Source organism: Furipterus horrens, unplaced genomic scaffold (genome assembly GCF_987537825.1).
Source record: "Furipterus horrens unplaced genomic scaffold, mFurHor1.1.pri manual_scaffold_11, whole genome shotgun sequence".
Lineage (NCBI taxonomy): Eukaryota > Metazoa > Chordata > Mammalia > Chiroptera > Furipteridae > Furipterus > Furipterus horrens.
The window spans coordinates 69682155-69704038 of NW_028327181.1; the positions used below are offsets into that span (position 1 = coordinate 69682155).

Genomic DNA, 21884 nt, shown 5'->3' on the forward strand with positions numbered 1-21884 from the left:
CCAAGGCTCTGCCCGGGATACCGAGGCTCCTCGCTCATGCCCTCCTGGCCTCCAGCAGGGGAGGGACATCACGGCTGGGGTTTTCCTGACCTTCACCCGGCGACCCCCTAGCCCCCGCCTCCGTGTTGCTTTCCTGTTGTCGCCCCTCTCTCGAATGGGTCGGGCGTCGGAGAGGGTCTTGGGGGCGCCGCCGCCACCGCCGGGCCCCCGCCCCGCCCGCAGCCCCGCTCCTCCCCGCGCGGCCCCACTTGTGGCCCCGCCGGCAGGCGCGCAAGGACAGCTGCATTTCTAGCCGCCCGCCTCTAGGAAGCCGGCCTCGCCTCGCTTTCTCCGCCTCCCGCGCCTCAGCCGCGCCGCCGCGCCGGGCCCGCTGCCGCTGCCGCGGGATCGCCGCCCCTCCCCCAGCCCGCCGGCCCCACTGGCCCGCGGGGCGCGGACGCGCGTGGCGGGTGCTCGGTAAGACCTCCCTTTCGTCCCCAGGCGCGGCCCCAGCCGGCCGCCCCTCTCGCCATCCCGGCCCCGGCCCGGCGGCCCCACCTTCTCGGTACCGATCGCCGAAGCACCGCCGGGAGGGCTGGGCCAGCATGAGTTTGATTCCCGGTGCTGCTGCCGCGGCTCCCCGGGAGCCCATGCCGCCCAGCCGCGTGCGACAGGTCCCGGGCTCGCTTCCCTCCCGAGACCCCACCTCATTCCCGGCCGTGGGCGCGCGGGGCGTGCGGGCCTCTGGGGACTGGGAACGGGGCGCGGAATTAAAGGGTGGGCGCGGGGCAGGGCAGCGAGGCCTCCCCCCAGCGGGCGCCGCCCGGGGTCCCTTATGTGACCGCTCCCCCTTTTGTGTGGGCGCCCCTCCCCGCTTTGCCCGGGTCCGGGGGCCCTGGCTGGTTGGCGACGGCTGGCTGGGGCGCTCGCTGGGGGAAGAGCTCCTTTTAGGAGGATGGGAGGTTCACTTCCTGCCCCCGCCGAAGTCACAGGTCGGCTCAGCCTGAGCTGGTCCCACCCGGTCCCCTGAGAGCCGCATCTCCAGGCGTCTGGGCTACAGAAAGTTCAGAAAGCACTGTCCCCGCCCCTGCTCCCCCCGCCCCTCCGTCTCCCTGTGCCCCGGGCTCTAAGCTCTGGGGGGTTGGTGTTTGGGTTAATTCATTCCTTCCTCTTCATTTTCTCCTTGTATTGTTGCCTGACACCTAGGAAAGGCTTGTCTATTTCTTTCCCCCGTAAAAGAAGTTTTAGTTCCTGTAAGTTTATACTGAACTTAAGTTCCATAAGAGGAGTTTATTTTAGGGGGAGAGAGGTTTTTTTAAAATTTTTCTTCTTTATTCTTCTTCCTTCTTCTTCTAGTGTACGGTGGGGGGAATGACTAGGAGTTTAGAAATAAAATGTACTAGAGGGGACACAGAATATAGGAAGATCCTCTCACTCCTCACCTGACCCTCAGGCAGGAGCATCGCCAAAGATTCTGGGTGATGGGACAGCGGGAACAAGCCTTCCTGTTGGTTATCCTGCCACACTCTGAACCACCTAGCCCAAGAGAAAGGACTCAGGAAGATTTTCTGGTCTTGCATCTCTTTTCTTTGTCAAGGAGGCTCATCTTTACAGTCTGGGTGGAGTTAGCTATAGGTAGGTGTGCCTCAAGGAGGTGAAGGACACCAGGAATTCTCTCATGGAGGAAGTCATCTCGCCATGAGATTGGACCTCTGTGGGATTAAGTGTGAAATCGGGCCCTCTCTGCAGTTGGGGGTCAATGCCATTGGAACCTCAGTTTGAATGGCGGGTGGCATCTCTGGGATGGAGAGAAAAACCTGGTTTAGATTACCAGGAAGCTGGAGCCTGTGAGCAGGAGGGTTGGGTTTGAAAGCCCCTGTCCTCTGTCTGCAGCTGGAAGGAGCGGGAGACAGGGGTACAAGAGTGGGGCCTCAGGGGCGGGCACATCCTTGAATAGGAGAGAGACCTTGGAGAGCTGAGTATGGCCTAGAGATGATAAGATGAATAGGGGATATCTGGGGGCCAGGGGTTGGGATCATGGCCCCCTTTGAGAATTGGGTGAAAACTCTTAACTCCCCCCACCCTGCCCCAAACATGCACATAATGCAAAGACACATTCTATATGCAATATCAGAGAGTTACTGTACTCCTTGGAACTGGGACCCTATGAAGACCCCCTGGTCTAGAGTCTGTGGTCCAACCTAGGCCTTTCAGAACAATTCCCTCCTTTGTGGCCCGCTGGTCAGTGAGTAATCCCGGAGTGTGAAGAGTAGACCTCTCAGGAGGCCCTTCCTCCTGTCCTTCTGATGTCACTTTGGGCTTGTGGCCATGGAGGCCTATAAACTCTGGACTAGATTCCAGGCTTCTACAGCTAGCCAGAGGATGGGGCAGATGTGGAACCCTTCTCCAGGGGCTAATTTTGCTGTCTTTCTGGTGGGAAGGCTCTGGGCACTGAGCTGGGGCCACAGGACTATTGAATTCGATGTAAATACAGGGATAAGGTAAGGTTGTTTCAGCTGTGTATAGGATCCAGGTGCTTGAAGAGCTCCAGCTCATTCTTGGGAAAAAAGGGGTTGAGGTAGGAGAAAGTGCTCAGTGGAAAGTGTAATTGTGAAAGTTGCACCTCCTTTTGAGGAGGTCTTGAGGTAGAGTTGTCTAAGACCAGGGTCTACATATTATAGGTTCCTTAGGTTCCTGTGGACTTTAAAAGGCACATGGAGGCCAGAGAAGATGACTGTCACCATCCCAGTACATCCGAGGAGGTCTGGCCTGCCTTTTGTTTCTGAGCCAAAGCTCACTGTGCCCTGGCTGCCACTCAGGTGTCTGTGACATCTACCCTCGCTGGGGGTCTGGAAGAGCCTTTGGTAGAGTCTGCCATCTGCAACTTCTTTGCCTTGGTAATGAGAAGCCCTTCTGAGGCTCAAGTGCCCCCAGACAGTGAGCTCAGGGGGATTTTTCTTTGTTTAAATAGCAAGCACAGTGTTTGGCATATAGTAGCATTCACACTTGTTTCTTCCTTCAGAGCTTCCTACATTTACTCTGATGGATTATTCCCATCCTGGCAATAAGCAACATAGGCAGGAGCATTCTAAAACCTTGGAGGCAGGAAGCTGCAAGTCAGACAGGGATCACCTCGGACTACACAAGGTGTCCTGGAGGAGGCGGTGCCTCTGTTTTGTTGGCTCTTAGACTTCTGGAAAGTGAGAGCCACAGAGGGCCTTGGAGATGCTGTGATCCAACGATCCCTGCCTTCTGACTTGGAAGTTGTCTTAGTGGGATGTAAGGTCCTGTGTCAGTGACTAAAAATTCACATTTCTCAGTGGCCAGGACTTGTCTGTCTGCTACTGCCCGGGCTGCCACAGGTTGGTGAGTTTAGGTTGCTGGTTTGAGTTGGCTTACTCAGCGCTTCTCTGGTCCCCTCTGCTTCTGGCCTCCCAGTTAGTACCTCCGATGTGTCAGAGCAATATGTGCGCTCCTCGTAATGCAGCCATTGCGCTTATCTTTAAAACAGGTCATAATGATGAATACAGTAATACTGCCTGTAAACATAAACTCCCTTTCCGTAAAATGTGCCCATTTCACTTTCATTATGGTGGCACCACGTGTCTTTGAGGAGTGATTGGTGGCATAAAGGAGTTCCAGCTCCATTGGTCGAACCTCCACCCCTAGAGGCAATTCAGCCGCTGTATGCCCATTTCCGCACAGTTTAGTGGCTTAGAGCACAGACTTTGAAGTTACGCATCCTCAGTTAGAACCCCAACTTTCCGTCTTACTCTGTGACTTTGTGCCTCACTTTCTCAGCTCGAGGAAGAGTTAAAGGAGATCTAACATGTTTGCCAGACGAAGGGTAAGCATTCCTTTTGTAAATTACATCTGTATTCCTTATAAAACGATCCCCCCGATAAATCTTTCACCCACTTGACACCATATATAGTTATCAAAATATTATTGACTATATTTCTTTTGCTGTACTTGACATCCCCGTGACTAGTTTATAACTGCCAATGTGTACTTTTTAAACCTTTCACCTTTTTTACCCAGACTCCCAAACTCCCTCCTATCTGGCAACCAAGAGTAAACATTTCTGGAGTAGACACCGTTATTTTTATTTGTGCAGGCGGTGCTACCGTTCTGAGTCTCCTTATTGTCAAGGAAAATCTTTGGCAAAAACCGTGGAGGCTGAGTCTGGAGGGCTGGGCTGGGGTGGGGTGCGGCTTGCTCTTAAATTATGAGCAGAGAGGATCGCACAGAGGGAAGCTGGGGAGCCTGAAATGTCAAGGGGGATGGGTAGAGAAGCACAGTTGGGGGCAGAATTACTCAGCATTTATAGCCTTGCTATGGAACCAACTCTTCTCCCTTCTCTTTGGAGAATTTGCCTTAAAGGTTGGTAGAGGTAAGGTGGGGAGAGGATCATAATCATGAGGACAGGTGAATGACTTTTTATGTTAATGCTGACATTGGTCCTGGAGGAACAGGGCAAAGGGGTCCTGGAGGATGGGGGTCTTGTGGCAGGGGAGGGGGACAAGAGTGGAAGCTGCAGGTGGTGGGTGGGGAGTTCTGTAAAATAATAGGCTTGGGAAATAATAACTCTTAACACTCACTGAGCACTTGCTATGGGTCAGACCCTGTTCCAAATGTTTCTCATGGATCAGCTCATTTAATCCTCACAAGACCCCATGAGACCTCTCTTTTTCAGTGACAAAAGAGACATAAAGAGGTTAAATAACTTACCCAAGACCACATAACTAGAAAATGGCAGAGCCAGGATTTGAGCCTAAGAGGCCCAGGCTACAGAGTGTACATCCTTCAAGAAATTCTCAGAGAGACCCCTACTGAGCTGGGGGAATGGAGGGAGGTGGTGGTGGTGGTGGGAATTGGAGGGGTTTGATGCTCTGCCTGAAGGGCTGTCAATGTCTAGGCACCATTGGAACATGTCTGGAGGGTTCAGGCTAGCACAGGCTGCTGAGAATCCCTGGCCAAGTACCAGACACTACTGGAACCTATCCCTGAGTACAAAGGTCCCTAAGACATGGCCTCTGCCTGCAAGATGCTTACAGTCTAGTAGGGGAGATAAATACATTAGCCTAGAACTCCAGTTGCCATGGCAAGTGCTGCAGTGAAGCAGAACACTGAGGAAAGGGTGCTTTGCCATCCAGAAGAGTTGGGGCAGGGAAGGCTTCTTGGAAGAGGGGCACTTGGGCTGAGTGAGGGTCAAGGTGGCTGCTATTTCTGCGGCTTTTGATCTGACCATGGGGCAGTGACATTATTCTCCTACTCCGTGAACTCAGAGTGTAACCTAGGATCACATTTTCTGGATCAGGCAGGAACTGGGAAGTGTGGTTGGCTTCCTTGATGTCTTTGTGGTTTTTAATAGTCACTGCCTGTAATGCCTGCAGTGAATATGCTGAAGAAGAAATAAAAATCTCGTAAGAGTTACTGCCCAGAACACAGTGATTCACTCCTGTCTGCGTACTTAGAAGGATAACCAGAGGCAAATGAATGCAAGCCGTGGAAGAAGGATTCCAGTAAGGTATGAGGACAAGGTTCCAGATAGGATGTGAGAGCAAGTGACTCAGGAGCAGAGGGGAATGGCCTCCCCCAAAGGTCTTTAGAAATGGGAACCAATTGCATTTGTCTTTGTGGTTTAAGAGGTTTCATCTGGAGACAGGAAGATGAAATAGATACCCAGAGAGGTCTGTGTTGGCTCAGTGATATAAGGGTCAAAGGAGCTGGAACTTTTGAGCTAGGAGGTTGCTGGTATCTGGCCTAACCACTCATTTTACCATTGAAGTAACTGAAGAATGCCCAGTAATGAGAGGCTCACCCATTAATTAATGAGCCAAGACACAAACCAAATCCGCCCAAAAAGGGGAGGGGGGTTCCCCTGCTCTGATCCCGATCAGAGGGGATGCTTCCTGGGAGTTCCCCACAGCCCTCGAGGATGGAGCCCAACCAAGCCTTGTGAAGAGGGCTGTAGAAAACCTGTATCAACCATTTGTCTGGCTGTTGAAACTAGAGAAAGCATCCGCTCCTACTCAGATGTTCCTGAGAATGGTGTGCCCCGTTGGAGCTAGAGGCCATCTCATGTACCCTGCCGGCCCAGTACCTAGAAGAGTTTCAGGCGCATATATGGGACCCTCTAGAACTTTTGCTGAATGAAGAATAAATAGCAGACAGTCCAAAAGCTATTTTTCACCCGTCAGTTGTGGGGCCAATACATTTACCCTTCCAATTCTGTTTTGCTTCAGCCAGAAGTAGTATTATTCTATAATACGCCCCCAGCAACAGAGAAGGGTGCCCAAAATGGTGCTGGAGGCAAGGGTAATCAACAAAATACAGTTTAAGATCTTTCCCAAAATGTAGAGTTCTTTGAAGGATCATTAGGGGCTGACGTTATGTTCATTTATAGTGACTTGCTTTATTTGTTTGTTTTAGTTTTTTTGATTGTTGTTCCTTGCACAGAAGTAAAGGTTGCATTTTTCAAATTTAGGAAAATGTAGTATGGCAATCTACTATCCAGAATGCCTATAGAGATCTCCAAAAAGAACAAGGCTTGCTCGCAGAAGAGAATCTTATTAAGGATGAGCCAAATAAGAACCGATGCTGGACAATAAGTTTAAAATACCGGGTGGCGAACTGCAGTTCCTAGGGTGAATTTAAATCGACTTGTGGAAATTGAAGAGAAGCAGCCGCAGAAAACATTATGGCATGAACTCTTGCTTCCTCCTCTAACCCTGTCATCCCTTATTCATTAAGGAAGCATTAGGTTCTAGGGGGGCACCTACAGGGCTCCGTTTCTTCGGGTGACCAACAAGCTGGACTTGGAGGTCTTCTGAGGAGAAGATTCTCTGCGGTCATGTAGGATGATCAGGCGTAGGAAATGATTTCATTTTGTTCAGATTTGAGATTAGTTTTGGTTTCAGGCTGTACCAGGAGCTGAGAGAGTGAGCTGGGAACAGTGAGAGGAGGGTGAGCTGGGAGAGAGTTTCACCATTGGTTGTTATCAGCTGCTGGCAAGGTGGGTGGGCAGAGGGAGGAAGGAGATAAGTCAGAGATGGACTCGGGGAGGCAGCCCACTGAGTGTGCATCAGGAGACGGGGCTGGGTGGTGAGGGAGGGACTGTGTCAAGGTGTCAGCAGGCGTGCACAGGACAAAGCTCCGTGCAGTTACGGGATTACTGAGCCACAGGCTCGGAGGACGTGCGGAAGCTGTAAAACATTTTCTGGATAAGGGGGGTTTTCCATGAGAGGGTGTAGACCTGAGAGGCAAGCAAAGTGTTACCCAACTGTGCAGTATTTTCTTGCATTTGACTTTCCTTAAAGGGGAAAAAAAAAAGGTCCAATTAAGGTTTGCGAGCTGATGATAGTTGAGAACTTGCAGACCTTTGCAAGTTGGTGCATCCTCTAAGAGCCTCAAGCTGTCGTTTTTCATGAGGTGGTCTGGGGCCAGTCTGGTTGTTTCCCAGGGCATCATTATCCTAGAAGATCAGCCGTTTCCTCCCCTGCCTGGTTCTGGGGGAGGCCTGCGCAGATGTCTCATTCCACTTCAGCAGTAGGAGAGCTTCGCTACATTGTATTTCTCACAGTTGTAAATTCATATGATTTCTAAAAGAGAGAATCATTGAATCTTAAAGCCGGAAAGGATTTTGAAGATCATCCAGATGGCTCCTAGAGGAATTTGTGGTCCTGGGCCATTAAGCACCTGGAAAAGACCTATGGTATGTGGTTAAAAACACCAAGTCAGACCGCCCTTGTCTTAATCCAGCCTCTGCTAGTCGCTGCTGTGTTCTTGGGCAATTTACTCAATCTGAGTTCCCTGATCCACCCAATGGGAATAATAATAGTCCCTAGGGGTTGTTGGATGAGGATTCAATACTTATAAAGCCCTGAGCACAATGTTTGGCATATTATAAGCCCTCAATAAATGTTAAGTGCTGCTGCTGTTGTTATTACTATTATTTCATAAAGTCCATGGCTGGTGTGGTAGAGCCAGGGCTACAACGCTAGACTCTTTTTATCCCTAGCTCTCTCCAGCATGGCCATGAGGTTATTTCAACACAGTCTTGAAATACATGTTCATGAAAGCGCTTATGTAGAAATCTCATGAGCGTTCATAGAGTTAGATGAGTTTAATCCATTTATTAGATATAATTAAACTTTGGGCATGAGGTTGTATGTTTACATCCTTTGTTTCCACAAAAATAATGTACTCATGTTTAGAACTTCCAATCTGTTACCTCTACTGGAAGGGTTGGGGTGATTTTAGATGTTTTTACCGAGCAGTTCTTTTCAAATTGGAAACCTCCACTTCAATGAGTGTGGTGGCACACAGGCTTTGGGTGTAATGGAAATATTTCTGTAGCCTGTCTGCTATTTATCAAGGGTGAAGACAGTGCATGTTTTTTTAAAAATGTGGGCTTGGCAGAAGTCCACATGTCTTAGGCTGTGCATACACTCCCAAGTGATTTGCTCTGACCTTTTTGCAAATCGCTGACAGCCTAGGGAGTAGGGGCCTCCCCAGGGAGCCCTTTTAGTCTGAAACATTGTTGAGGCCAGTGTGATCCTCAGCCTTTGGGGTCTTTTGACACCTTGGGTAGGGTGGCACCCACTCCTGTAAGGCCTAGTTGGTGTATTTTCTTGAAATCTGAAAACAAATAGAAATTAATTTTGTTTGACAGATCCTGCAGCACTCCCTTGAGATCTTGCTGGTCTCTGGGGGTTACAGAATTGAAATGTGTTTTTGATGCTGATCCATGGGACTTCTCAAATTTCCATGCCTGAGGGAGGAGGGGTTTTAAAGTGTGAAATTGGTGTGTGTTTGTAATTTGTGTGTGTGCAATGTGGAGCTCAAGGGCAGAGATTCAAGTCCTGGCTGAGTAGCATCATCCCAATACACCAAAATTGTGGGTTCGATCCCTGATCAGGGTGTATACAAGAATCAATGAATGTATAAATAAGTGGAACAACAAATCGATATTTCTCTCTGTCTTTCTCTCTCCCTTCCTCTCTTTCTAAAAGTTAATCAATAAATAAAAAAATTAAAAGACCAGAGATCCAGTCTCAACTCAGATATGCATGGACTGTGTCATTCTGGACAGATTACTTAACTTCTTAATTTGTACTTTCCTTGAGGTTAATCTATTATTATACTCACAATAAGAAGTGGCTATTGAACTCATCAATTAAACCGAGCTGGTAATAATCACTCCCTATGCACAGGATTGTTGTGAACGTCTAATAATAGTAGTTAATACTTATTACATGCATACTGCATGCCAGGAACCTTTCTAAGCATTTTAAGAGTATTAACTTATTTACTCAAACCGACAAATATAGTATTATCACCACCTTACATATAAGGAGAACAAGATGCAAAGGGTTAAGTCAAGTTGCCCAAGGCCACACAGCTAGTGAGTTGTGGAGCTGAGATCACACTCAGCCAGGCTGCTGAGTCCGAACAAGGAGCTGAGGAGAGGCCTTTATAACGCTGCAGTGTTGTGCTTATTCTATGACAGTTTCTCTTGCTTGAGCTGAGGGAGGGATAAGCTGAGCCTGGAGGTAGATTAACTGTACAGATCACAGTGTTGGAAAGAATGAGGAGACGGAGCATATGAGAGCTTTTTTTGGAGTTATATGGAAACAGCTGTTTCTAAGTTTGGGACAGAGCTGAAGAGAGCCAGCAGGGACAGAGAAGGACGTTTTCTTGGGTTCATTTTTACTATCTGCTCTGAGGGATTGGGCCGTCTGCAGATTTGAGCGCCACGTGTCTCCTCTCCTATCACGTTTTATTTGGAAGCCTGTCTTTAAATCCTAACTCAGCCCAAAGCTGTGACAGCTTTAGAATCTTAGAAAACCACCAAGCATAGTGAATTCTTGGGATATTAAAGGGAAGGTGAAGGATGAGCTTTTTTAGTGGAATTTCTGTTACTGCATTTCTATGAAGTGAGTATGGGGACGAGCCATGGAGAGGTTCATGCTCCACAGAGAGAGGATTGGGAACTTGGGTGACTTCCCTTTTTCTCATGAGTTCAATTTAATAAGAGAATGAATCATCCTATTAGCTTTCATGCTGGAAGAGAAAAAAGAAAGGAGAGAGTGAGTGAGATGGCATTTGACTGAAACCAGAAGCCTTCTGTGTCCTCCCAGGGCAGAGGCCAGCCGGACGCACAGGCCCTTGGGATTCCAGCCAAGGGTGAGGTCCCTCCAGGGCCTTTGGGAAGGATTCCCAGCTTCCTGTCCCTGCCACCCTCAGCCCTCTCCATCCCTGTGAGGTTTGGGACATGAACTTTAGGGGAAATTAATAGGAGTGTGTCATTTTCTAATAACAAACTACTGGGGAAATTCACACAGCGGTGATAATAGACACTAACATAAAAGTTTATTACATGAAAATAGACAATTCAAAAATAGTCTTTGACCTTCAGAGATGTGAATGGCTACTCATACTGACCAGTGAAGTTGGCAGGGGCCCTCCCCGTGCTAGTGCTTGACCCTGGGACATTTGGGGGACCTCTGGTTCTCTTCTAGGACTCCAGAAAGGAGCCATCCAGGAGGGAGTGCTTCCTACCCACCAAGCCCCACCGCCCAGTTGCTCTGTTCTCTGAGTTTGCTGGGAGGCTGGGGAGCACATCCTTTTCTGAGCCACTCTTTGTGACCTTTCTGTGGACCTTAATTTGGATTCTGAGCTGAGGCTGCTGTCCCCAGACAGATGTAAAGATGGCCTCAGAGGAAGAGGTGGCAAGAAAACGCTCTCCGTCTGACCAACCTTCCGGAAGCCCGACATAGGCACGTTAATAGGGTGGTTGTGTTTTCAGACTCTTGCTGGTTTCTTGGCACACGTTTCTCAGGGCGTTTGCTTTTTCTCAGCAATGCCCCTGGGCCCTCACTCCTGCCTCAATTTCCTTCCTGCCCCTCATCATCAGCAGCTACTATTAATAGCTCCCATTTGTAGGAGGACTTAACTCAGTGTCAAGCACTTTGCTTAATGTAATTGAGTCTTGATACCAAACCTGTGAGCCAAGGACTATGGTCATCTGAGATGTGAGAACTGAGGCTGAGGGCTAAGCGGTAAAGTACAGTAAGTCTTCACTTAACATCATCCATAAGTTCTTGGAACTGTGGTGAAATAACAGATAACTAGACCAATTGATATAAACAAGAGTTAAGTTCCTCCAGCATCTCATCAACGTTGTAACGAAATGACATGGAACAAAACGACAATGTTATTTGAGGACCACTTATACCTTTGTCCCAATAACACAGCCACTTCCTGGGTGAGATTTTTTTTTTTCGTTTCTTTGTTTGAAACTTTTGTTGTGAAAATGTTCAAACAGACACAAAAGTAGAGAGCCTAGTATAGTAAATTCCCACACACCCACCGCCAAGCTTCACTCATTATGGAAAAGCCCCAGCTGCAGTGCTTGTATGGCGATGGCATGTAGCAGACACCTGTGTGTGAACTAGAAGAGGGGACCCTTTCTCCTGGGTACACAGCTTGGTAAGCAGAGCACGGGCTGGATTCGAGCCCCACTCACCCCTCTGCATGGGCATCCTGTGCAGTGAACAGTGCACACAGCTGTACCTGGCAACCTTGCCTGCCTAACTGGCATCTAGCTTCTGGCGTAAAGAGGCGTGCAGCGAGACAGCAGTTCCTGACAGTGATGATTTCTCTGGTTGGTCCTTAACGGTGTGGTGTAAGGGACAGAAAAGCTCAGTTGTTGGGGATTTTGGCGGCTAAAATAAATTAGGCAGGGGGGTGAGTCCCAGAGAAGATACTTCTGCAGAGGATGGGCAGGGCAGCTGAGCTGTGCCTTGTGCTACTTCGGTTTTCTACCGGCCACCTGCTCTCTCGATGACTCCTCCTTGATGCTCTGTCTCCTCTGTTCTGTGCCCTGGGCAAGGGAAACACTGTGTGTGGCCATGAGGCTGGCAGGAGGGGAGCTGGTAGAGCCCAGGGTGTGAAAGCCTGGTATGAATTCACTCTTGGCTGCCACCCTCTTAGAGTCCCAGGGACAAGCTGTCTTTGTCTCCTGGCAGCTTACCTTTTCTCCAGGCTCAGTTTAGCCAATGGCAGGGTGGGAGGTCCTGCTTTCACGCCTATACAACTGTTCCTTTTAGTCCCAAAGTGGGGGCTGGGGGAGTCATCAGATAGGGAGCTTCTTAAGGGGAGGGGGCGTTAGGTCATTTTTACTCTTGTGCTCTTGGCTGTACCCATTACAGCATCTGGCATTGGTGCTCTAGAAATATTTGTTAAATAAATGAATGTTAAACAAACAAATGTAGCATCCTACAGACCAGAGCAGTGTGCTGAAGGGCCCAGGTTGAAGAATTGGTCCGCTTCAGTCTGGAGAAGCTAGACTATGCTGTGTTAATAATCAAGTCCAGACATCCCAGTAGCTTGACACAGTCTAGATTAAATTTGTGCTTTTGGAAGGTCTGATGTGGGTTAGGGCTATCCTCCTCCACCTGGAGCCACACCTTGCGGAATATGGGGCCTTCAGGGTTACCCCAGACGGGGAAGAGAGGGACAGAGGCAGCCCCTGGCCTTTGACTGCCTTGGCAAGGAACTGACACCTGTACTTCCATCTTCATTTTATTGGCCAGAACTAGTCACACGGCTCCAACGTAGCTGCAAGGGAGACTGGGAAATGTAGAGGGCGAAGGGCTGTCTTGACTGTCTTGACGGTGTCAAGGGGAGGATTTTGTATTTCTTATCCCTGGCTTTAGTCCTTGGGAGTACTTCTGGCTAATCACTTATCCTCAGCTAGGATTTTTTTACACTTAAGGAAGGGAACACCTGTCACTTCCTTTAATCCGGGGAAGCAGACACGGGATGGCACTGAAGGAAAGTCACATAGCAGAGATGGAAGCTCTTCTTTAGGACATGTTGGTCATGTGACATTCATTGAGTCACTTCACTTCTGTGAGCCTCTTTCCTCATCTCTAAAAGGAGGATAATAATCCAGCCCATCTTTTAGTTCAGACTTTAGTGGTTGCAAGTAACAGAAACCAGCGTGAGCTATTTGAAGCCACAGGGGAATGGAAGAACCAAGGCAGGAAACATGACAGACCTTCTAAGGGCCTGGAGCCGCAGGGCGCCACTGCTTCTGTGTTACTCCGGACGTCATGGCGGTCAGCTCCCAACGCCACCAGCCTCATTCTTGACTCAATAGTGTCTCAGAACCCTGATTCAAATTCCTGGGAAGAGAATCTGATTGGCCCATTTGTGTCAGCGGTTTCCTGTTGGTCCAATCAGCTGTAGCCTGGAGGACCACCATGGCTTGGGGGGGCCTTCCCCCGTGAATGGGGCAAGAGGCACTCCTCAAAAAGGTGCCCAAGCTCACCTCAGGTTGATTTGATAATATCTCTAAGAAAGCTGCATAAATGTGAGCTGGCTACACCTGGGATTTCTCCTTAGGAATCCTAGAAGTTGTTGCCCTGCCCTGAAGGGGGATGAGAGAGATTATAATGCTATGTGAGAGAATTTAAAAGTCTTGGTGGAGGCAGGGGAGCTGTTTGTTGGAAGGTCGTGGAGCAGGGACCTGAGAGGGTGAGCTGGACAAGCAAGGGGTATTGCCAGTGGCCAAGCTAGCTTTATAGGCCATTAGGCCATTACATTGTAAAAGAGAGAGTACTTTGAGGCTGCTCTCACCTAGGTAAATATGGATGCTTCTGTGGTTGAAACTGTGTGATGTGGAAAGGATGTTTGCCCTGATTATGCACTTTGATCCTTGTCCAACCGACTGCCCCAGCTGGCTGTGTGAATGTGGGCAAGTCACTTCACCTGTCTGGGCTTCGTTCTGCTCTGTGAGGGTTCTGTGCGTGCACATCTGCACGTGTCTGTGTGTTGTGGGGATGAAGGCGTGGAGTCCAGAATTAGACGGTGGAGTCTGAATGCTTGTTCTCCATTTCCTAGCTGGATGACCTGGGGGGGTTTCTTAACTTCCTTGAGTCTCCATTTCCGCGCTTGTGAAATGAAGGTATTTGTAGTCCTACCTCATATGGTTACTGTGGGGATTACATGAAAAGAAGGCTCAATAAAATATCGGCAAATTAATAATCAGATTATTAATAAAAGGTAAAACTGGCCGATTCTAAGGCCCTGTGGCTGTGTAGTAATACTGTGTCCCGACCTTGTGAGAGTTGGAATGAACAGGAGGGCTTGATAGGGGCCGGTGGGGATGCAGGAAGAGGCCTGAGAGAGGCTAGGAAGCTGGAGGTCAGGAGACCGCTGACAGAGAGGCAAGTCTAGCAGGCTGCCAGCACCGGGAGGTGCAGCGTGGTGCAGACACAGCCCCCAGGGCCTGTGGCTCCTCCTCCCCCTGCCCCGTCCTGCTTCCCAGCCACTGTGGCCGGGGCCCAGCGATTTGTTGAATTCCAGATGACTGTAGACACTTAAAAGTTTAGTGGCTCCTTCACCTCACTCCTGGGCCTAAAACCAGGTCCAGGTTTGGGATTCAAGTGCTTCCTGCTGTGAAACTGCAGAGCCTGGAGAGTTAAAAAATAAATGAAGGAACCCTCCTGACCACAGAGCAATTTGAGGGCTGAATTATTTAGAGGCTCAGCTCCCTCTGGCTTCTTCTGGGGGAAGGGACAAGGGAGGAATGTGGGGCCAGCGAGAGCTGAAGATCCCTGGGGCTGAGGCAGGGCCGGGAGAGGGGAGACAGGAGATGCGGTCAGGCCTGGTCCTCTGCCTCTGCCACTCAGGCCCTGCTGGGCCCTGCTTGGCTCTGGGGCAGGGTGATAATGAATTACATAAATAAGCCATCGCCATTAGCAGGTGGATGAGTGTGGGTGAGGAGGCAGGGCCACATGGGAGGCCGGTGTTGCTGGGCCAGCCTCCTCTCTCTGCCTGACCCCGAGGTCTCTGCCCCTAGAAGGCAGCAGGCAGGTCAAGTCACCGGCCTTTCTCTGGGGAGCCTCTGGGATGGCTCAGGGAAGAGCTTTAATCTTCTTTCATTCCCTTTAGGATTATGTTTTCAACTGAGGACTTGATGAAAATTGACGCAAGGACTTTATGAATATCAGTGTTTCCAACAATACAATATACAGATGATGTATTATTGAATCCTACACCTGAAACCTGTATAATTTTATTAGTGTCAGCCCAGTCAATTCAAGAAATAAATTTTTAAAAATAAAATAAATGAAATGAAATAGGGGAGAAAAATCAGCATTTTCAGCAGTTGTGGGGGCTTAAGAGAGGGGTGGTGGGGGGCAGTAGGGTCCCCCAGAAGGAAGTCAGGGCTAGTTCCTGGCCTGAGGCCTGCTCTGGGCCGCCAAAGTGGCCGGTGGCCATGGCAACCCCGGCCCTGGACTGGGGTAAACACAGCTCTCAAAGGGGGCCTTGTTCCTTGTGGGAGCCCTTCAGTGCCAGCCTGCTGGCGTTCTCAAACCTAGGGGGAAAGGGAGGGCAGCTGGGAGGGTGCAGGCCCGTTGTGAGGAACTGTCACTCTGGGTTCTCCTCCTCTCTCCTGCTCCGGGCGTGTTTCCTGGAGGCCCCGTTTCCAAAGCTCCAGCTTCTGGAGAATGAAAAGAAACGTAAGCATCAGGAATGTGTTCGGTCTCTAGGCAACGGTATGTGTGTGTCTGTGTGTGTGTGTCACTGAGGGAGGGAAGGAAGCTTGAAAAAAGTCGCTGTCCCGCTGGTCACCTAGGCTGATTCAATAAACTGGCCAGGACCACCTGAAGCAGATCATTATGGCTTGCTCATCCTGTTGGCAATGAAGATCAAACAAGTATCATCTCAGAAAAAAAGAAACCCTAAATCATTCATTATATGCAGTGTAACCACATTGTCAATTTACATTCTTATGTATTAGCCCATGAATCTTAGTGAGAAATCTGACTTGAGAGCTTAAATAGCCTTTGCTGACTTCGGGGGAGCTTGGTCCCTAGATTCGCCGCCCATCAGTTGGCCTTTAAGCTAACTCAAGTATAAACATCAGGAAGGAGGGCATGTCTGCTCTCTAAGCACGTAGGTCACTTACAAGGCATTTTCTCTACATTTGCTACTGAATGAGTGGGTGATGAATGCATTTCCACTTCTTAGGGATGACAGGGGTTAATAACCCCCTCTTCTCCCTTGACACTGCCACCTCAGGTGTGTGGAGGAGAGGCGGTAGGACACAGACCCAACCACCCCTGGGAATGCTGGCCAGGCCTACCTCAGTCAGCTCTCCAGATCCTCCTGGGGATCCTTAAGGGGGATGTGGGAAAAGATCCTAGACTTGGGGCTCAGAAAGGAGCTGATTCTGGGTCTGCATATATGCATTCTCAAATCACTGTCAGCCTGAGGACACCGGCCGTGTCCAGCCTGGTAGACTGGCGTTCCTACCACTGCTGCTGACCCCCAGCCTCACGCCTTCCATTCTGGTTGGGAGTGGCGGGGTCGGGGTTGGGGGCTCAGTGAACTGGCGTATACACAGCTGGCACCCTGTCTGTGCAGTGGGTTCCTCACACCCAAGGGAGAATCCTGAAGGGGGTCTCATTCAGAGCTTGGACCAAGATCAGGTGGCTAGGTTCTGATGGACCCCTATCTCTTCTGCCAATGTGTGCCCCACCCCTGCCCTGCCCTGCCCTTTGAAATGTGGAAGTGTGGAAGTTCTTCCTTGTCACATGCTGTTGAATTTGGGCTGTTGGAAGTGGCTTCTTCATCTGAAGTAGGGGTGAAGGAGGCTCAATAACTTTCCAGACTTTTCCAATGAGCATAAAAAAGGAGGAACCTCATGGAGCACTGTCTGGAACTTTGTGGAGAGAGGAAAAAAAGAAGATATAGTTCGTGCTTCTGGAGAGATTCTGAATGACCGAGCCAACACCTTAAAAGAACATTAAGGACTTCTAAAGTGACAGGCATTCATGTTTACTTGTGAAATTTGGACCAGAATCAGAATGTGTGTGTGGGGTGGTGCCCAGGCATGGGTGAGTTTTATAAGCTTCCCGGGTGTTTCTCAGGTGGCACCAGGAGATGCTTTTGTCCCCCTGGAGACATTGGTAGTGTCTAAAGATATTTCTGGTTGTCACAACTGGGGATGGCGGTGCTACTGGCATTTGTGGGTAGAGGCCAGGGATCTTGCTGCTAAACATCTTCCAACAGACAGGACAAGCCCCCAAACAGAGAATTATCTGGCCCCAAATGGCAATGGTGCCCAAGGTTGAGAAACCCTATGTTAGTGCCTGAAGATTTGTTTTAAGCACAATTCTGAGAGAGGGAAGGATATGGTTGAGGGGAGAGGAGTGAGGGGCAGGGAGGGTTATGATGTAGGGAAATGGCCCATGGCAGAGCTGGGAGCTAGGAGAATATGATGTGATTTTTGCAAAAGAGAAAGAGGTTCATGGTTTTATCAGAGTCATCTGAGATCCAGAGGGGTTTCGAGCCTGATGCTCCCTGGAGTTGGGCTGGCATCTTGTGCAGACACTTTTGGTCGGGGTATCAAGCCCCTCTGACTAGGTTTGCTGTGTATGTCGGTAACCCTCGGGTCTTTTTCTGCCTTGTGTGAGTGAAGTACCATCAGCTTCAAATGCCCAGTCCAACCCTGAGGCCGACTTTCCCTAAGTCAGTGCCTATGTGAACTCTCTTTCCCTTTGGCTCCAGGAACAGGCAGTGTGCCCTTTGCCTTAGTTAACAGAGGCGTGGCCCGTTCTATCATGTATTCCCTGCTTCTCAGAGACGGAGGAGAAAAGGCCCTGGCTCCTGAGTCCATGCTCTATGCCCACTTCCTGATGGAGCCTGGCACATGGCAGCTGCTCCATAAATGAATGCATGAGTGAACCCCCTGAATGAACAGGAGGTCTGGGGTTATACTGATAATTGCCCCTTTCATAAGTACATAGTCCTTCAGTCTTGTGCCAGTAAGAAGAATTAGGAATAACTGAGATTGGTAATAAAGAGGTCTCTACTGTCAAGAATTTTCAGGAAATAGGAGAGGTAACCTGAGGGTTACCTGAGGGCAGTAGGGACTGTTTCCTTTTGGAGGTAAGCTGCTCGTGGCCCTTTCTCGCTGCGGGAGTGGCGACCAATGGGCCATTTCTGCCCTCCTGGAGAGACCCATGTTACACCCCTTCCTCAGAGGTTTCTAGCTCTTAGGTTCTCAGCACTCACTCTTTTTTTAAGAAGTGGAAAGTGCTGTCCTAACACGTGTGTGTAGTAATCCTCCCAGGGCATCACTGTCCAAGACCCCGCTGTAGCCTGGCACGAGCAGAGTCAAGGCAGTGCACACTTTTCTCAGAACATCTCTTCTCGGATATGGTTATAGCTGGATTGCTCTGGATGTTTGCAAATGTTTCTGAGCTGTTTTTCTCTGCCTTCTGCCAAGCCCTTGGGATAGAAAGGGCTTCCATTTCTTCAACTCCAGAAGAAAGGGCCCTTGGGTATTTCAGTCTCAGACTACAGTAGGGAAAGGTGTGTTGGAAGGGCTGTCTGTGAGCTGAGCCCAATGGAGCTTCCGGCCCCGGCCTCATCTGCCCCAGTGCGTTTGTCCAATCAGAGCCTTGCTCCTCAAAGTCTGTCCTGGTCCAGCCATACCAACCAGCCAGATTAGAAATGGAGAGTCTCAGGCCCAAGGCAGTCTGCACTTTAACCAGATTCCCCAGGTTGGGTCGTGTGCACATTCGGGTTCGAGAAGCACTGTGGTAGAAAACTGCATGCCGGAGGCCCTGTTTGAGGGTCGCATGTGCCCCTGTCTTTGCAGAATCCCTGGGAATGGTGCTTTTCAAACTATCTGAAGTGAAAGTCGTTTTTGTTTTTGTTTTTCACTATTCAGGGATGAATTTTCATATGTGGTCTCAATGAGCATGAGCAGTCTGCACAAGTGCAACAGTGACTAGTCTATGCATACCCCTCTCTCCAAAGTGGAAGTCCATGGTCACATGTTCAGATGCTATAGCAATGTCAAATTGTTAGAAATGTCTCTAAATCCTTACTTTTCCCCCGGTACTTAAAGGACTCATAACTAGAGAGTCTGTGGATGGTCTGTGGTCTCGCTTGTAGTGGCCCTGGTCTAGAGCCCCATCTTTTAGGGCCAGGTAGACCCCAGCTTAAATCCTGGCTCTGTCACTTACTTGCTGTGTGTTCTTGAGCAGATAATTAACTACTCTGAGCCTTCATTTTGTGCTCTGGAAGTCAGAGATGATAAGGGCCCTGCCTCCTAGGGCTGAGGTGAGGATTACATAAGATAAATGTGGGGAAAGCGCGGAGGGCAGCGCACAGAACGTGCACTTGATGGTACTGGCGCTCACATGTGGGCAGCAGCGCCGTTGCCATTGTTGGCTGCCTTGGAGCATCTGAAAATGAAGACAGTGGCCTCAGTTAAGGGATGCCTTTGTTTTAAGACAGACAATGGTCTTAAAACTGTAGTAAATTAGTTTGGAATAGAAACTTTTCCTCCCTGCTAATTTCTGATCGTTTGGGGCTTCTGGTAATGAGTTTTCTTCTATGTAGATTCAAGCAAAATCTGGGATCTGATTGGGACAACGACGGAAATTGTGTTTATGTGATGGAAAGAAGTAATAAACATCTTGTGGGAAACCCCTTTTACCCTGCAGGACCCAGCTGTTCAGCCTTTCACTCCCCTCCCCCACGGTGTATCTCCTGGTGCCCTCTCCCCAAGCAGGTTGGGTGGGATTTAGTGCCAAGTTGCCAAATTCTGAACTGCCTTTGCTCCTTTTCTGGAGAAGCTCATGCCGCCCTCTTGGCTGTTCTTCAAAGCAAGGAGGTGAAGTGAAACAGCAGAGGACTCAGATCAGAAGTTCTGTGTTCTAGAGTCAACTTGGCAAACCTTGTTGGCCCATGGTTCTTAACCTCTTTCTGGGTCCCAGACCCCTTTGATAATCTAAAGAGAACTTTGACATCCCTCTTCCACCCTGAAAAGTGCATGCGCACACGAATACCTTAAATGGTGCAGTTGATCTCAGGGGAGGGAGGGGTCCATCGATCTCATCAAAACCTGGAGGACCCTTGGCTAAGAATCTTCTATCAGCTTGTAAGCTCCATGAGGCTTGTTTCTGGTGTTCTAGAATATCTGAGTGACCCTCAGCAGGGTGGAGGTTAAATGCACAGGCTTTCTAATCAGGGTGCCGGAGGTCTGAATCAGTCGTCTGCTACTTGCTAGTTTGCTGACCTTGGGTAAGTACTGATCTCCTCGAAGCCTCAGTCTCCCCATCTATAAAGTGGGAATAAGAATAGTACCTATCTTCATAGGATAGTCGTGACATTAGACGAGGTTATATCTGTCAGATGCTTATGTTGCATTATTGTTGTTTAGCCTGCAGAACGTCCCATTGCCCTCTGAGAACTTGAGACTTTCCTTTGGATGGGAGGAAAGTGGACCCCTTGATCATGCCTCTGGGAAATTTGCAGGGCTGGAGAGCCGGTGGAGCAAGGCTCCCACGAGCCCTCTAATTCCAGCTGCTCCTGTTCAATAATTTCCATGTACTGTTGTTGGTTTTGGCTCCCCGCACAGAGATCCCTGCCTCTGGAGCTTCCCTGAAACTAGACGCCCAACCCAGAGCGTGTGGGGAGGAGAGAAATGAAAAACGGAGAAGCAGACTTTTTTTCTCTCTCCTTAATTAACTCTGACTCTTTTGCTCCTCCGGCTTTCGGAGGCTGCAACCCCAGCAATTAGTGGGCGTGTTAACTGGGGTCAGGGCAGTGGCAGGGCTTCAGGGAGCTGCTGGGGACAGTGCCGAGGAGGAGGAAGTGCCTCGCAGGCGCTGAATGAGCGCTTGGCCTCCTGCTGCCCTGGCCCTTCTGCCCCTGGATGCCCCATTTTAGCGGAGCTGCCCAGAAGCCCAGGGCCACTCTGCCAGTCACAGCAGCACGCTCTGGCTCAGCTGTTGCGTGAGAATGAGGAGGAGCTAAAGGATTCCAAACATCGGCCCCCACTGGGCCCTTAATTACATTAAGGCACAAAGCACAGTGCAGGCTGGCTGCTCGGCTGCAGTGCCGGGTCTGTCCTGGGGAACAATTGCCCTTCTGTTCTCACAGCCTGTTTTCCCCCAGCTGCGCCTCCCTTTCATCTTGGCCTCTTTCTCAGGGATGAAGGCTCGTTCCCAAGAGGGTGGAATCTCGGTTCTAACCTTCTTACTTCTTCCCTGGTTTCCTTGGTTTTGTTTGCTCCTCTTTTCCCCTTTCTCCCCTGGGCCGGCCCTCTCCCTCTGGCTCTCCAGACCCCATGTGGCCTGCAGCAGCTTCTGAGCCCCGTTTCATACATTCCTGAGGCAGCCCTATCTGATCCTGTGTTAGGGCGGATCAGTGAATGGTTTGAAAAAAGTTAATGTGCTTGTCTGATTTTGCTTCTCATTTGCATGTTGTCATGAAAAGGAAGCAAAGTGCCCCCACTTCCTAATGACACCCCACTAATCATAATGACACCCCACTAATCATAGTGACACCGTCCATTTGTTTAGAGTTGGGTAGTTTTTAGAAGGACGGTTCCTTACATTCCTCTGCAGACATTTCCATGCGGTAGCTAGGATGGATACCGAGGCCCTTCCTGCCTCCTTGGCATCATGAGCATGGGCCTTTTTCAGTTCTCCCCAGGGTCTCAGCAGAAATGCCAGCAGCAGGAAGACATCCTCGAGGGGCCCCGTCAGTGATGGTGAACTTGAGCACCTTGCCCTGAGCCTTGAGTGAGGGACCCCTGAGAACTTGCATTTTTAATCTCTCTTATTTGTGCCCCTTCCCCAGCTTCAAGGGATGAGGATGTCACTTTTTTCCCATTTTAGTGTTGAACTATTCCAGATGCTTAGGTCTTTAGAATTTCCAGAGAAGAAAATTTCTAGTCCAGTGTCTCCCCGCCTGGCACAGGATGCAGGCCTCTTGACCTTATGCTGCAGGCCTGTCAGGATGCCACTTTGTGGACCTGAGCTTCCGTGTCCAGCTTGGGGCGGCAACAGGCCTGCAGCCCC

The 21884-nt window shown here is 49.7% G+C and overlaps 1 protein-coding gene across 4 annotated transcripts in view; it reads left to right on the forward strand.

The window, feature by feature from the left end:
* The first annotated feature begins 292 nt into the window (after positions 1–292).
* The window catches only part of CUEDC1 (CUE domain containing 1), an 81714-nt gene continuing 60122 nt past the window's right edge, over positions 293–21884 (forward strand). For 2 of the 4 annotated variants that reach the window (XM_090291270.1, XM_090291266.1), the window contains exon 1: positions 295–456. The gene's annotated coding sequence lies outside the window, so the exon portion shown is untranslated. Of the gene's footprint in view, positions 457–21884 lie in introns of all 4 variants that reach the window. The other 2 variants (XM_090291267.1, XM_090291268.1) reach the window with 2 other exon arrangements.